Below are 14,587 nucleotides of genomic sequence, written 5' to 3' on the forward strand. Positions count from 1 at the left end.
GCTGTATTTACAATTTTTCAAATTTTAAAGACAAGAATCAATTTTATCACTTTACGAAATAATTGTATTGAACTTGGGTACCTAATATTGATTTTATTAATTTTTGATTTTGAAAATCCCTTTCTTATGAGAATTGACGGATTATAAAGAGAGCGCGGCCGCGGCGGTTAAAACGCTCGTAGGAATGATCAATTAACAACGTTCTCTCAAGAGATCTCTTATTTATGATTATATGTAAACATAATCATGGTGTTTAGTACATACTAATATAATTGTTTGTAATGTTATGTTGTGAAATATTGCAGTGAAAATTTTGAATTAACTTTTTTAATAATAGGTAGAATTAACAAAACAATGACAAAGACATTCAAAATATTTGACTCGATAAACAAATAGAGAGCCAAAACTTACACTTCACGGGAGTAAATCGTTAACTTTGTACCGAAACAAAAATCTATATAAAGACGCGTTCCGAATTCAAATCAGACACCCGCTTGGTTTATTACGTCGATATGTAAATTTTGTACAGCGTCACTACCCTTATAAAAACCCTGTTTGAATTGAAAATTTAGTTGAACGAGCGAGAGTAAGCGGCGTTTTGCCAGTGCCGCCACGTCTTTCAGCCAACTCGCTGCTTTTCAACGTTTTCACTGCAAAAAAAGTAAAAATACCTAATTCACGGAAACTAGATCCCGCGCGCGTTGTCCATATTCCCGATATGACATTGACAGATGCTCGAATATGGAAAAGCGCGCGAATGCCGCGTACATTTTTAAATCACGAACAGAAAACGATAATCTGTGAGGAGTGACGTGTCACGTGGTATTTCGATCTGTCAAAATGTGACAGAGATAGAAGATAGGAAGGGGGAGCGATCGCGTGCACGTACGATCGTAAGTAAACAAAAATATTACTTTTTAGATAAGGGCAGTACTTTGATGTCGTAACTTTTTAATTTGGTATGGAATTTTAATAAAAGGAGGTATGTTTGTAAGCCGTGGTGGCTGACCTCATCAGGATCGGGAATGGCATTCGGTATGCGTCATGAGTACGTGACATGCCTCTGTCCCAGTTTTCGTCGGGCGCCTACGTCTAGCATATCTGCGGCAAGACATGACTTTCACAATCCGAAACTATTCGAAAATTACATAGGCCTACTACTAAATACCTATCATATGACCTTCCTATATACGATTTTAGTAGTCAATATTGTTTTATATAATATTTATGAAGAATTTTACAGACAGGTAATACAGTAAGAGGAGCTGGCGCAGTGGTTAGCGCGTTCGGCCTGTGATAGTGGCGGTTAAGAAATTGTAACAATGGTTGGTCATCGGATGGGTGACCATCCGGACCATTGCAGTCGGGTTATTTGCAGTGAGGTATTATCTTGCGATCATCCGTGCTTCAAAAGGCACTTTAAGCCGTTGGTCCCGGTTGTGTTTGCAGTCATTAAAACCCGCCAATCCGCAATTGGCCCGCGTGGTCATGGCGCATACTACTTATCCATCCATAAGAAAAGAAGGCCAGTACCACAGCAGTGAGGCCTAAGTCATTTATAAATCTGTGGTCGGACAACATTTAATTGGCTGTAGATATGGTTGATAATAATGGTGTGTATTCTGCAGGCTATCTTTTGAGATTTTTAAGGAATTGCAATGGCATTTATATGCAATTATAGGGAAGAGAGAAAACTACGATAGACTCCAGCTTCACAACCTTAATTATGTGATATGTCTTACTAGGCGATTAAACGAAAAAAGCCACAGTCAAGAAAATCTTAAGCTTAGAGGCAGCAATAACATCGCAGTAGTTTGTAGCTTGTGAGAAATAACTATAAATATAAAGATTGACGAGAAAAAGTGCCTGTGAAGGTCTAATTTCTGAATAAATGATTTGAATTTGAATTTGAATTCGCTAAAGACGATTAACGCGAGCCATTTAAAAATTTAAACGTATATTTTTTAAATGGACCTTGGGCTTCGGAGCTTCACAGCCAATTAATATAGAAATATATACAGGAGCACGCTCACATGAAATAAGGGACAGGACATCATAAAGTCAGTACCCAACAGACCGCCAATAAATAATGCCGATGATTTGCAACAATAAAGAAATCATAAATTAAATCTCAATTATCAAGTTCCCCCTTCAGCTCCACCATTACCAACCCTTCCGAAGGGCTGACTCGACTTTTCCCTTGATATTAACTAGAAATTTTAACAACTTTGGATGCGGGACTATTAAGATTTCATAAAACTGAAGGATTTGCAGGTTTGCTGAAAATAATTTACCAATTTAATACTGTAATAAAATAAAAAGGTAACCTTATTGTATTTAGAGATCTGTTCGTACTTGACAATTTTTTTATATACGTGACGGGTTTTCTCTCTGTTCTATATCGATATTTATGATTCTTGCTTTGGAAAAATGGCCACAATAGAAAGTGTACTTATCTTGTGATCAAAATCATAGTCAAAAATTTCAAAAATATCAGAAAATCTTTATGCTTTAACGTCAAAACGTCAAATTTTTAATTGTATAATGCTAGCTGTTGCCCGTGGCTCCGCTCACGGGGCATGTGTGTTTTCTATACACACTTTTAACACAGCACTTTAGGTTACTTTTTCAAAACACTGCCAGCTTAATTTTATTTTAATTAGTTATTCTAAATTCCATCAAAATCGGGCCATCATTTGTGCTTTTCTTTATCAGCTGGATGTAGGTATTGAGGACATACTTGAAATTTAGATACTATATAGGTGAAATATTTGTTCAGAATTACTCAACCAAATACTCTGGGTTTGAGATCACAAAATTTTGGGCACTCCAGTTTACTCTTGTAACTTAATTATGAAAAAAATGCGTAGCGCACTTGTGTCCCTATGAAATATAGAGGCTGCACTAATCGATGCCTCAATATCTTGCAGATGCAACCGAAGCCCCTATGTTGACCGCCTCAGGCCAGCATTACCATAACAAGACCCCCATTACGCACCTACGGCAAACCATTTACCTTTTCCGTCACAACAACCCCTATTACTATTGCCAGAAAGTTGAAATCACCCTTGTCATATGAAAAAAATAAAGTTGTTATCTCTTTTGTTACTCTGAAAACTAGAATTTGACAGGCCAATGCTTCGTTTGTCAATTGGCTTCGATTATTCATGGTAAGTTGGCAGCCGCCGGCCAATTTGGGGGAATGGTAGGTATTTTTCGTCGCTAAGTAGATAACAAGTGGTTTTAAATTGGAATTTGCATCATAATGCGCGTGTTGGGGGTCGGTGCCGAGGTTGTGTGATGCGACTGTGTGCTTGATTCTTGAAATAGGCCGCATTTAAGGAAACAAGAATCTTTTTCAAATAACAAACCGATAAGGTCATCAACTCAAATGGGAATATGAATTAAAAATCAACTGTGTTATAATAAATATATGTCTTATAATAAATAAATAAATATCACTTTATCAATAGTGGTTTCTTTATTAGGTTCATTATCAACTCAAATGGGAATATGAATTAAAAATCAACTGTGTTATAATAAATATATGTCTTATAATAAATAAATAAATATCACTTTATCAATAGTGGTTTCTTTATTAGGTTCATTATTATTTTAGTCTTATAATGAACTTACGAACCTAATGATTCATCATATTCATAACCTATTTTGCCTTTTATGATTCCAAATTACATAAATTAAAAATGAAGTTGTTAATAGGATTGATGAACATCAAAATTCAAGACTATTTTTCGTATCAAATCGTAGACAGAAGAAAATAAATACTTAGAGATAACATATAAAATCAAATACAGACAGCGATTCCAATTTGACTTATATTTTATCCAAATTTCTATCTTATTATCTTGGTTATATTCTGACTCATTCTATTCTGTTTTTAAATTTTAAAATATAGCTAAAATCTAAAACAGATAACATACGAAAGAAAACAATTTTATGAAATTATAAAAATGTTTGTCCATCAAGTCAGCATAAAGCGAGATCACAAACTATTTTGTTAGGGTTCCGCCAGCGGCATTAAAAAAACACCAGGCCTGAGCCACGTGTTGCAAATTATCAATATCCCATGATAGAACAAACCCGTCCTGTTTGTGTTTGTCGGTTTGTTTTTAAACAAAACTGCGAGCAGTGAAATGAGGCGCTCATTATTTGAGGTTAGAACTCGCGTGTTCTTGGTTTCATTCTTAGCTGTGACACTTGAAACCATAGATAAAATTAATATATATTTCTTTTATCTATGCTTGATATCCAGGGTCTATCTAAAGTTAATTTTTAAAACCTAAAGTAAATAGTTATTTTGAAAACATTCTTATAAGTAGATGCTTATGGCAAGAAGGTTAAAAAATCAGTGCATAATTAAATATGAAAGATGAATAAGTAATTCGAATATAAAAAAAATAATAAACTTATTATAATAAGAATAAAAGTTAAAAAGAAATAATTATTTATTAATAAAAAAATAATAATAATTCATTTAGGAAAAAATCCAATAAAAGAGAGTAGCCCTCCTAAAGATAAAAAATTTATAAAAAAAAATTTTTAAGAGTATAATTTTTAGCCAGGCGGATTTGCTACCCATAGTTTTCGTAATAATATATTTTAGTTATATGTATTTGTACATAGATAATAGTTACGGTTTTCCATATTTTTCATTAAATTTTCTGTAGTGTCCTTAATGTCAAATTTTATGTTTCTATGGAACTAATCCCCGATTTAATCGAAACAAGTAATATAAGTGGTCGCGTTTTTTGAATACATTGCCAAATTGATTTTTGTCACAGCTAAAAAAAGAATAGCTAGTAAACACTCCTGAAAGTAACATTTACTTAAACTACCGTAACTGTTTACTTACGGTCTTGTTAGATGTAGGTACAATTTGTATGTAAGTATTTAATATAAATTTTAAATAAGCGGTCCTGAGCCTGAGACCCTTTTGGTCATGATAGACGGACATACGAACACCGAAGTGGGTAATCATATAACTTAAATATACGTTTTTAACTTTTACGATTTGGAACCCTAAAAATTATCAGTTCATGCCAATTGACTAAAATTAAATAAAAATTAGACCACAAAGAATGATATAAAACACTTTTATAACATTAATTCTTGTAATCTTAACACCACATAAGCAAAGGGCTAACCTAATTTAGAGCTATTACATAAAAATGGTATAAACCATTGAACAAAGATCGCAACAGCTTCCAATAAACTTGACCCGTTCATTTGAAGTGTGTCAAAACCACTCGATTCAACAATAGTTACTCGACTTGCTGGGAACGGGTAGGTGGGTATCGGTAGCCCGAAGGCTCACTTCTGCACACTGGACTCGATTCACTTACGAGTGGTCTGAATCGAGTTATTAACAAATCGATGGGTTCGGTTGTACCCCCAGGCGATTCGTCCAAATTTAATATTCGCTAGATATTTCCAAAGGTTTAGCATTCCAAATGTTTTTTTCTGTTCATCAATTTTTGTATATTATCGGTACTTATAAAATCACAGCCGAATCTTTATAAGTTTTTACAAAATCTTCAATTGACGAACGGATTATTGTCGTCAGTCAGAGAGGTCTTGTTTCATTCAACGCGTGACAATAAATCATATCCGCGCAGTATACCATTGATGAGTTTCCTCATTGGGAATCGATCCTGGATGTACCATCACTTGACCTGATGGTGCATCTAGACGTATTATGTACTGCCACACTAAAATAAATAAAAGCTTGTAAAAATAAAATATTATTTTTTACGCGGACCCTGTACGTCGGAGCGTCACAGCCGAAAATAAAATCAGGAACACGAACACGAATAGAGAAAGATATATGTGTTCATTTATATTCTCGTTAGGTATGTTCTTTGTTGACAAAGTAAAATTTTGTTAGTATCAAATTTATTTAAAAAAACAACTGGAATTGGAACTCCAACAAAAGGATAGTTTTTATCTTAGGCTAGGAAGGATACTGAAGGCAGTTAAAACATTTTTTTATGCCGTCATTTATATATTTATATATTTCGAAAAGTAGTTTAGTAATAAATAAAAAGACCTACATAGAGCTGCAACTTGTGAAATGAAATTCAACAGACTTTAACCGACGAGCTTTCATAGGAGTAAGAAAGCTCTTAACAAAGAGACTAGCCTATGCTTTGACATTAGGGCAGAGGCCGCGAAAACCGATTTGAATATTCTCACGATAGAAATTATTTACTGGTCATAAAATTGGCCGAGGTCTATTTGAAAATTTCAAATTGCAAAACTGGACATGGCTCAGTACTACATTTCTGACAAATGGACAAAATGCTCTTTCAATCTATTCATAACCGAGAACATATATTACATAAACTGATAAATATACTAATTTCATATCGCCCATTTTATTATAAATATTCCATTGTCATGGATTGTAATAGATTTCATGATAGACGTTGTAAAAAGTTATCAATTATTGACCTGGAATAGAAAGTAATCAAGGCCGCTTGTAACTAGCTATAGTTAGGCACTATTATGGAATCAATGGAACATTTACACACACAGTGAACATATCCATCAATTGCCAACTGTCTGTACTGTATCCACATGGACTCATAAATTAGATTTCCATTTAAGTACTTGAAAAAAGTCGTTAACTATATTTTCAACTTATAATATTAGAAACATTTCTACCATCGACGACACAAAAGTAATTCGCACAACAGATCCTTCCTCACTACACAATTATCATAACAGCGAGCTAATAAGAGAGGTCCTGGGAGAATATTAACAAATATGGCGTATCATTTTCGTCAAGCGAGAGGCGTTAGGGTAAAGGTCCCAGTAATCAGCCTGGTGCTAGCTACAATGCCCCGGCGGGGCGCCTGTGGACTCCAATAAAATGGTACAATGGCACCCTGCAGTGGTCTGTGCTTCGATCCTGTTCTTTATGGTATTAGGTACTTAATCTCGCCTAGGCAAGGGTGTCGGCTTTATTACTTTTCACTGATACTCGTTTAAGAATGTTCCTAATCGTGTAAGTGATGCAATTGAGTCATTTGTTCGAACTTATTAATTTCCTGGTGAAGCTAGGTTTGTTTAAAATTTAATATGTATTGAGTTATGCCTTGTTAATATATTGACATAAATAGTATCCTCAGTATCGGATGAAGCTAGATATATATTTGTTTAAACAGCTTATTGCTACGTCGTGTGCGAGGCAAAAAATTGCCAACTTTCTTTCCATATATCCTTGACTTTGACCTTGGCAGGTTTTCATATTTTTTATTAATTAGTACGAGCATGTATAACCATAACAATTTGTTGTATATCATCAGCCAGAGTAACAATAACATAAAAAATAAAAATAATATATATAAAAATAACAGTGCATTAGTTAGACTGGCTTAAAAATCAAGAAGCATTACAGGATTCGAACCTATAGTCCATTGACACGCGCTTTAAACATTCGATCATTTTTTAGCAAAACAATTAGATACGCATGACATAATCTCAAGGGAGCATTAAACTCGACTCATAAACCAAAATTAAAACTTTTCGTTACATTGCCTCCACACAATCACTTTTGTTGCGCTAAATACTCCGCATCAAGGTGTCGTTAGACAAATGATGTATTTTTTTAACCAAATCACACCCTTGTATACCCATTCGACAATATTCTGAATTAAACTTTATAAGCTACGAATTTTGGTGTATTTTCGAATGGGGTTGGAAAATCATTAAGGACAATAAAATAGAAGTGACGATAAAAAATCTTTATGAATGGGGATGGCGTGTGACTACGGTGCCCTATATTATAAAAATAGTTATGGCCATTTTGCCAATTGTTTTATGTCACTGTGTAAAATGGAAATTTATTGTTTTCAGTATTTTTTACAGTCAGGTTCTTTTTATATTTTCTTTAATTGTTATTTCAAACAAGTTTTTAACAGTAATACCAAGTACTAAGAATTCTGAATTCATTATAAATCTAGTTAAAAGTGTATAGGAGAAAACAAATAAGTACAATTCATTACAAAACACATATAGATACAAAGGTAAATTCATTGATAAATTCAAGCGACCAATCATACTTTCACAGTAAGAAAATTAATACAAAAATACATACTATATTATATGCGTGCGACCTGAAATTCTATGAACGTGCTTAGAATTTAGTGAATACTGCTAAACTGAAATCCAAATGAGCGAGTAATGATTTTTTCCCTCCAGAATGATCGGTCTATTTTAAGTCGGACCCACAGATTTATATATGGGTCGAACCCTAAGTTTTAAAGAACAATGGATATCTACTATACGTTATATTACTACGCGTTACAAAAAACGCGAAAACTGAACCATATATTCACCATAAGACTCAATGTTTCTGCTGCGTAATTCACGAAATTCGCTAAAGCCATATTAAGTAATGTCAATGTGTGCTCCTGTATCCAGCTTTCGAAATCCAGTACAAAACGGCTAGTTAACACTAGCCGACAAAAGATGGCGGCTCCGTCACCCCGCAGTAATTCATTAAATAATAGTACGTCATCAAAAGGGACGTTTAACAAATGATACGACGACTCGCTATTGTTAAACCTTTTGTTATTTTACTAACTACCACTAACAAAGATACTAACTCTTGGTTTCAACACAAACGAAATTCAATCTTATCAATATTCGATTTAAGTTCAAATTATGTTGCGTGTAAGCGCTGTTTTATTTTCACATGATATGTAATATAGCTGGCTAATAACTGGTGTATGTGATTATTATTTTATTGCTTGAATGCAACAGAAATGTTTGGTTATATGTTCTTTTGTTTTACATCCGTCTCTTAAATGTTTTCAATTTCAATTATATTTTGTTGCTCAAAACATCGTGTCAATACATTTATGCATGTAAGTACTAAGTATATAAAGTATACTTTATATTAAAGTGGAGATCAAATAACTAATTTTTTTTTTTAATTTTTTTAAATGCTATACACTTAAGTGAAAATTTTAATTAAGAATTTTAATTCAAGAGCCACTCAATCGTCTAATTTTCATGTCATTTCACAACTTGCGTTATAGTAGTAGAAATAAATGAGTTTAAGCTTTAGCGACAACATAAAAACATTAGTTAATGGTGCAAAAACAATTAAAAACTAACGTCACATGAATTATATTCCGCACTAAGCCCGCTCCCGCCCACCATAAAACATAGCTAAATTGCCTCGCACAGTTTTGAGCCATTTCTTCGATGGTAATCGCCACGCGCCGGTAGCCGACCTCGCACCAGTATGGCCGGTCCCACAGCCTGGCACGTGTACTTCATTATTTTCGCGCCGAAATGTCCCGACATCGCTTTGTTAGGAGATTAGGCGTGAGTAGGGTGAGCTACCCGGTGATTGGCCTTCGTTTTGAGTTTATTTATGATTTTTTAGTTTTAAATTATATAAATATGTATTATTAAATAATATAATAGACAAATCACACAGATTGACTTGGCCCCAAAGTAAGTTCGAGACTTGTGTCATAGGATACTAACTCAATGGTACTATATTTTATTACATATACATATACAGATAATATAGATAAATATCTAAGACCCAAGTCAATCTGAAAAAGTTAATTTTCCATGTTGACCTGATCGAACCCAGGACCTCCAGTGTGACAGTCCGGTATGATGACAATTAGGCCACGCAGGTCGTGGAATAATAATAAGAAGAAACATATTTCATTGCTTGAACTATTATTGCTGTTTTACACAGTATAATGTTTTACATTACGGATTAGGTTATTGAAAATATTCCTAATAAAAATAGATAATTAAGCATACAAATGTTTACGTTTTGCAATAGTTCTGATATAAAGACAGTCTATTATCATTCAACTTACCTATAAAATCACAATTTCAGATTTACCAGTCACAATTATTCCTAACTGTCGGTGGTCAATCACTGGCCCGGTTACCCCACAGCCGCCGAGGTTCCCGTATCAATAGCGGGTTTGTTTTATTCCGCTTTTTCGCCCCTTATTAATACCCCAATACAAAAATATTGAAACGCAGGACTGTGGGCGTCACACCAAGGATATTTATTATTTTTGTCGCCATTGTACTCCGGCTTAGAGCTAGTATTTAGATGGAATTGGGGATAACGGCTAATCTCGCCTTACGCGCTTTGTGGTGATATCGATTTTGGACATGTGTTGAAATTATAGAGAATGACTCTCATATGGACAAAATGCTGTTTTAAACAATAACGCTAAGGAGAAAGTGATAAATAATGACAATTCGGATCTTAATGGCTACTTAAGTAATTCAAAAATTAATTAACCTTGCAAAATGGTTGAAAAATTATGATAGAAAAAATAATCAATAAGATTATTATTGCTATTTTACTCATGATTTGCTGACATTGAAATTTATTTTAATCAACAGCTCGCGAGCTCTTCAATGATTCGGAAGTTTATATTCTAAAAGAATTACATTTCTTTAATTTTAAAGTGACACATCTTACAGCTAATGAACACAATTATATTCCATTCTTCAAAAATTCCCGTATTCTATTCAAAAAATCATCTACCGTTAGATCTGTGGTCATCCTGGCCGCGGACGCTTAAGAACGAGTGCCTTATTTTGGCCAAAATTTGCCTAATCTTAATCTTAACATCAAGCTATATCACCCCTTTTAGGCACATCCCTAATCCCCACGACGTGAAATACGATATAACGGGCAGCCAACTAATTTAATCCTCAACATAGTTTTGGCAGCGACTTCGGTCACGTAGTACATTAGCACAACATACTATGATGGCTGGCCGCTATCTGATGGCCGACTCAAGATGGCGGTAAGGAAGTGTTATTATGTATTTTATTGGTCTAAAATGATACAGACTATAGCAGCCTTACCATCATCTCTTAACGCGATTCACTTTACGACCTAAACTGAACTGCATCGCAAATTCGTACCATCGACTTAATTTTTAGTATGAATGCGATTCATTTTAGGAGTTCTGTTTTTAGGAGTTCTGAGTTGCATTGGAATCGTTCTGTAAAAGTTGATGGTAGGCCTGGAGGTCTGTGTAAAATGGATAGACTATATGTCTAAGAATTGTGAACTAGGATAAATTAACCAATTTTACTAACAATATAAAAAGCATGACTGCAGCTGTTATCTATGCAGTTTCATTTAATTAGAAGTTGTATATATTTTCATGATCGCCTTTTATAACCCCTTATTTCGCTACCCCACTAGTTTATATTAATATATTAGTCATGTGAAACGTAAGAAAAAGTTCACAATAATATTCATCTTTTGGCTAATTCTCCATCTATTTTCCAGATCATATTTTTTGCCTATAAAAAACCTCCCATTCAGAGTCACGTCTGTCATAAACTGGGGAAATTCAGCTAAGAAAAATCATTACTCGAGGATTGTTTTGGAAGGCCGCGCGGCCGGGCGCAATCAATACTGAAGCCCCGAGTCGCATACTAAACAGGTGCCCACGTGCTCCCCTCAACTCCTGTGCCCCTGGTACCGTCCTGGGTTTTTGGATTTTGCACGATGTAAAAGTAGGTATTTATAATAACTAGCTGTGCCCTGGGGCTTCGCTCCCGTAGGAATTTCGAGATAAAACGTACCTACTCTATGTGCTTTGCTGGCTATTCGCTGTGTACGTTTACTGTAAATCTAAATATCTTTCCACAACCGATCCGAGTCACACCAACAAAAGCCAAACACGCTCTTGACGATACCAGCGTGTCGCGGTTGAGAACACGCAAAAGAGTTGACAAAAAATGAGGGTGCTAGTTTCTTCGTAGCTGTCACATTTTTGACGTAAAGTGCAAAAAAAGTTGAGTTGCAACAGTTTTGTATGGAAAATTTTTAGATCCACATTAATAAATTTCTACTCTTATGGTCATGCTGTAAATCATATTATCTTTGAGCATACATATATTTTCTGATTCAAGTTTACATAAACACATAAAGCTTAACGTTTAGTTAGAGTGCAGGGAAAAATAATTTTCGCATTTATAACATCAGGCGTATACCATATGCTTGCATTTTTTGCGGATTTTGGGCTGCAACACATCATGGCCGAGAATGATACAGAGCATAGCAGAGAGGGACGTGACTATAAACACAGTGGTGAATTAAATTGATCCACCTGCCCCTGACTCAAAGGCAAAATTCTTTATTCAATTTAGGATGATCACTAAGCTATTTCATATAAATTATAGACGTGAAAAAAAAAAAAATAAAAAAAATCTAAGCCCACTGCCGTCTTTCGAGACGCAGGTGAAGAAAAAGTGACACAATAAACTTCACACACTTAGATTTCAAGAATGGTCTGATATACCTTTTTAGATCTAGCTCAAAATTCTTCCTTAACGATCTACTATTACGTTCGAAATACGACAAAAATACAATGGCCCTGAGTGGCATACTAAATAGGTAAGCCCACGTGCTCCCCTATACTCCTGTGTCCCTGGTAGCGTCCTGCTTTCTTGTCCTGTCCGTTTTGCTATATGCTCGAAGTTAAAGGTATTGATATTAGGACAAATCACACAGGTATTTTCATATATTATGAATAAAGTAAAGTATATGTTGTATGCTAAGTCTTATTCTAGATTTCACCCTACTTCATAGTATTTGATAATATTGGAAAAAATTGTACGCGCTCCTCTTACTTAAGACGCCGAAAATATGTATTGTGATTTCGTCCAAATCGATCATGTAGACATGAAGTTGTCGTTCATATAAACTTCCATTCACCGCTAATCACAAGCTTTTGGAAAATAAATATTTTTTATTATGCAGCTGACAATGTTATGACTGGAATTGGAATAACTAAGTTAAAATGTCATAAGAACTTCCTAAAAACTATAGCTATACGATGATGACAGTCAATTGAATCCACAATATACACAGATCTAAAATATTTGAAAAAACCATCGCTTCTGAACTACTTATCCGCTGGTACACGGATGTAAGCAATCGATACGCGAGCCTTGCACCGCATACTAAGCAGACGGCCACGTGCGGCCCCCGAATTCTGGATACAGAAAGTCCTGCAGTCCACAGGACTTTCCGTCTGTATTCAGATATAGTTTGCTATGTCAGCTATTGTGGTCTTTCACTGAATCTTATATAGTTCGTTGCAAGGTCAATCCGTATAGCCTGGAGCTTTTCATGGTGAATAAAGAGGTGGTAATGTAATGGTTAAGATGCCCGTCTGTGGATCGAAATGTCACAGGTTCGAATTCTACTCGTGCCACATGAGTTTGTATACCAGTCTGATGCATGTACAATAGTTTTCATCGACCACTATTTATTTTCGGCGAAGGAAAACATCGTGACGAAACCTGCACACTGATTATTAACTTGACTGTAAAATGGAGAAGACAAACCACTCCATGCATAGTGCCAAGAAAGTTGTTGTGTATGTTTCATTCCATGTAATGACCACGACCCTCAGCCATGAGCAAGTAAGACTATGAAGAGAGAATAAGGGAAACCATGTTTTATTTGACACGTGATACAATGAATGACTTGCATGTCCTGCCAGACACTTCATAACGTAAGTTACGTTATGAAGTTTTATTAGAAAAAAAACATGAAGTTACAGTATTAACAAATTATGGTGTTAAAAATGAAACTTAAACCTATGTGTCTCTGTCTAAATTTCAATTGAGAACATGCTATCATCCCATTAAAACAAAGTTTAAAGTTACAATATAACATTGATGCTATTTACTTTAATATGTATGTTTATCAGATCTGAGATTATCAATGTAGAAATACTTCTAATTAATTCTTAAAGTTAACTATTGCTCTTGTAATACAAATATTTGTCCACATTCCACGTATCAACAGATAACCTTGCCCCGTCCAAACAGAGAGCCAATCCAATCATCTCAAACAGTAACTATCTGATAGCAAGCAACCCTTGACTGCAAATCAACTTACCGTTTACCCCTGTTGACTTTTCACAATATTCCCAGCCGGGGTTCGTCAACCTTTTATTGGTACATTTATGGCTGTATGGCTCACTGTAAATGATATTTACTGAAGGTTCATAGTTTAATTTATACAATTGTATCATTAATGGTAGAAAAATAACTAAATGTGATTTTGGTACACTAGTACCAAACATTAGTTTCATGCTTTTTTATAGTTTAGTAAAAAAGTAAGTATGTGATTACTTGCCGGTTTTGTTTAATTTGTAGATTTTCGAAAATATTATGTAAAATGCCTTTGGGCTACTTGAATAAAATTTCGCTCCCGAAAAAAAGAAAAAAATCTAATAAAATCTACATTTAGTAAAGACTTTTCACCATATTTTTTAAAAAAGTAAACACTTTTCACCCCATACCGAATGTTCTGTACCTCTTCCCTATATCTTAGTTTACTTAATCAGCATCGGTCTCCAGGGCGCTAGCCGGTTAACCGTTCCCCGGGCCCCGGGCCCAGGGCCCCGCCGAGGGTTCTCATAACCGGGTATTTCTTATCTTTTTAATTATAACCGGCGCCGTTACGCTCGTCATCTGTTTTAATTTTCCCGATCTCCAGGGACATGGCATGTGTGGAGCCATTTAGACTGATATG

The 14,587-nt window shown here is 34.9% G+C and overlaps 1 long non-coding RNA gene across 1 annotated transcript in view; it reads left to right on the plus strand.

Annotated features, from left to right (window-relative positions):
• The first annotated feature begins 622 nt into the window (after window positions 1–622).
• LOC128670716 (uncharacterized) overlaps window positions 623–14,587 on the plus strand; it is a 47,133-nt gene continuing 33,168 nt past the window's right edge. Inside the window, exon 1 of the long non-coding RNA XR_008404789.1 lies at window positions 623–893. This is a non-coding gene — a long non-coding RNA (uncharacterized LOC128670716). The remainder of the gene's footprint in view (window positions 894–14,587) is intronic.

Source organism: Plodia interpunctella, chromosome 6 (assembly GCF_027563975.2).
Source record: "Plodia interpunctella isolate USDA-ARS_2022_Savannah chromosome 6, ilPloInte3.2, whole genome shotgun sequence".
In the NCBI taxonomy this organism is placed as follows: Eukaryota; Metazoa; Arthropoda; class Insecta; order Lepidoptera; family Pyralidae; genus Plodia; species Plodia interpunctella.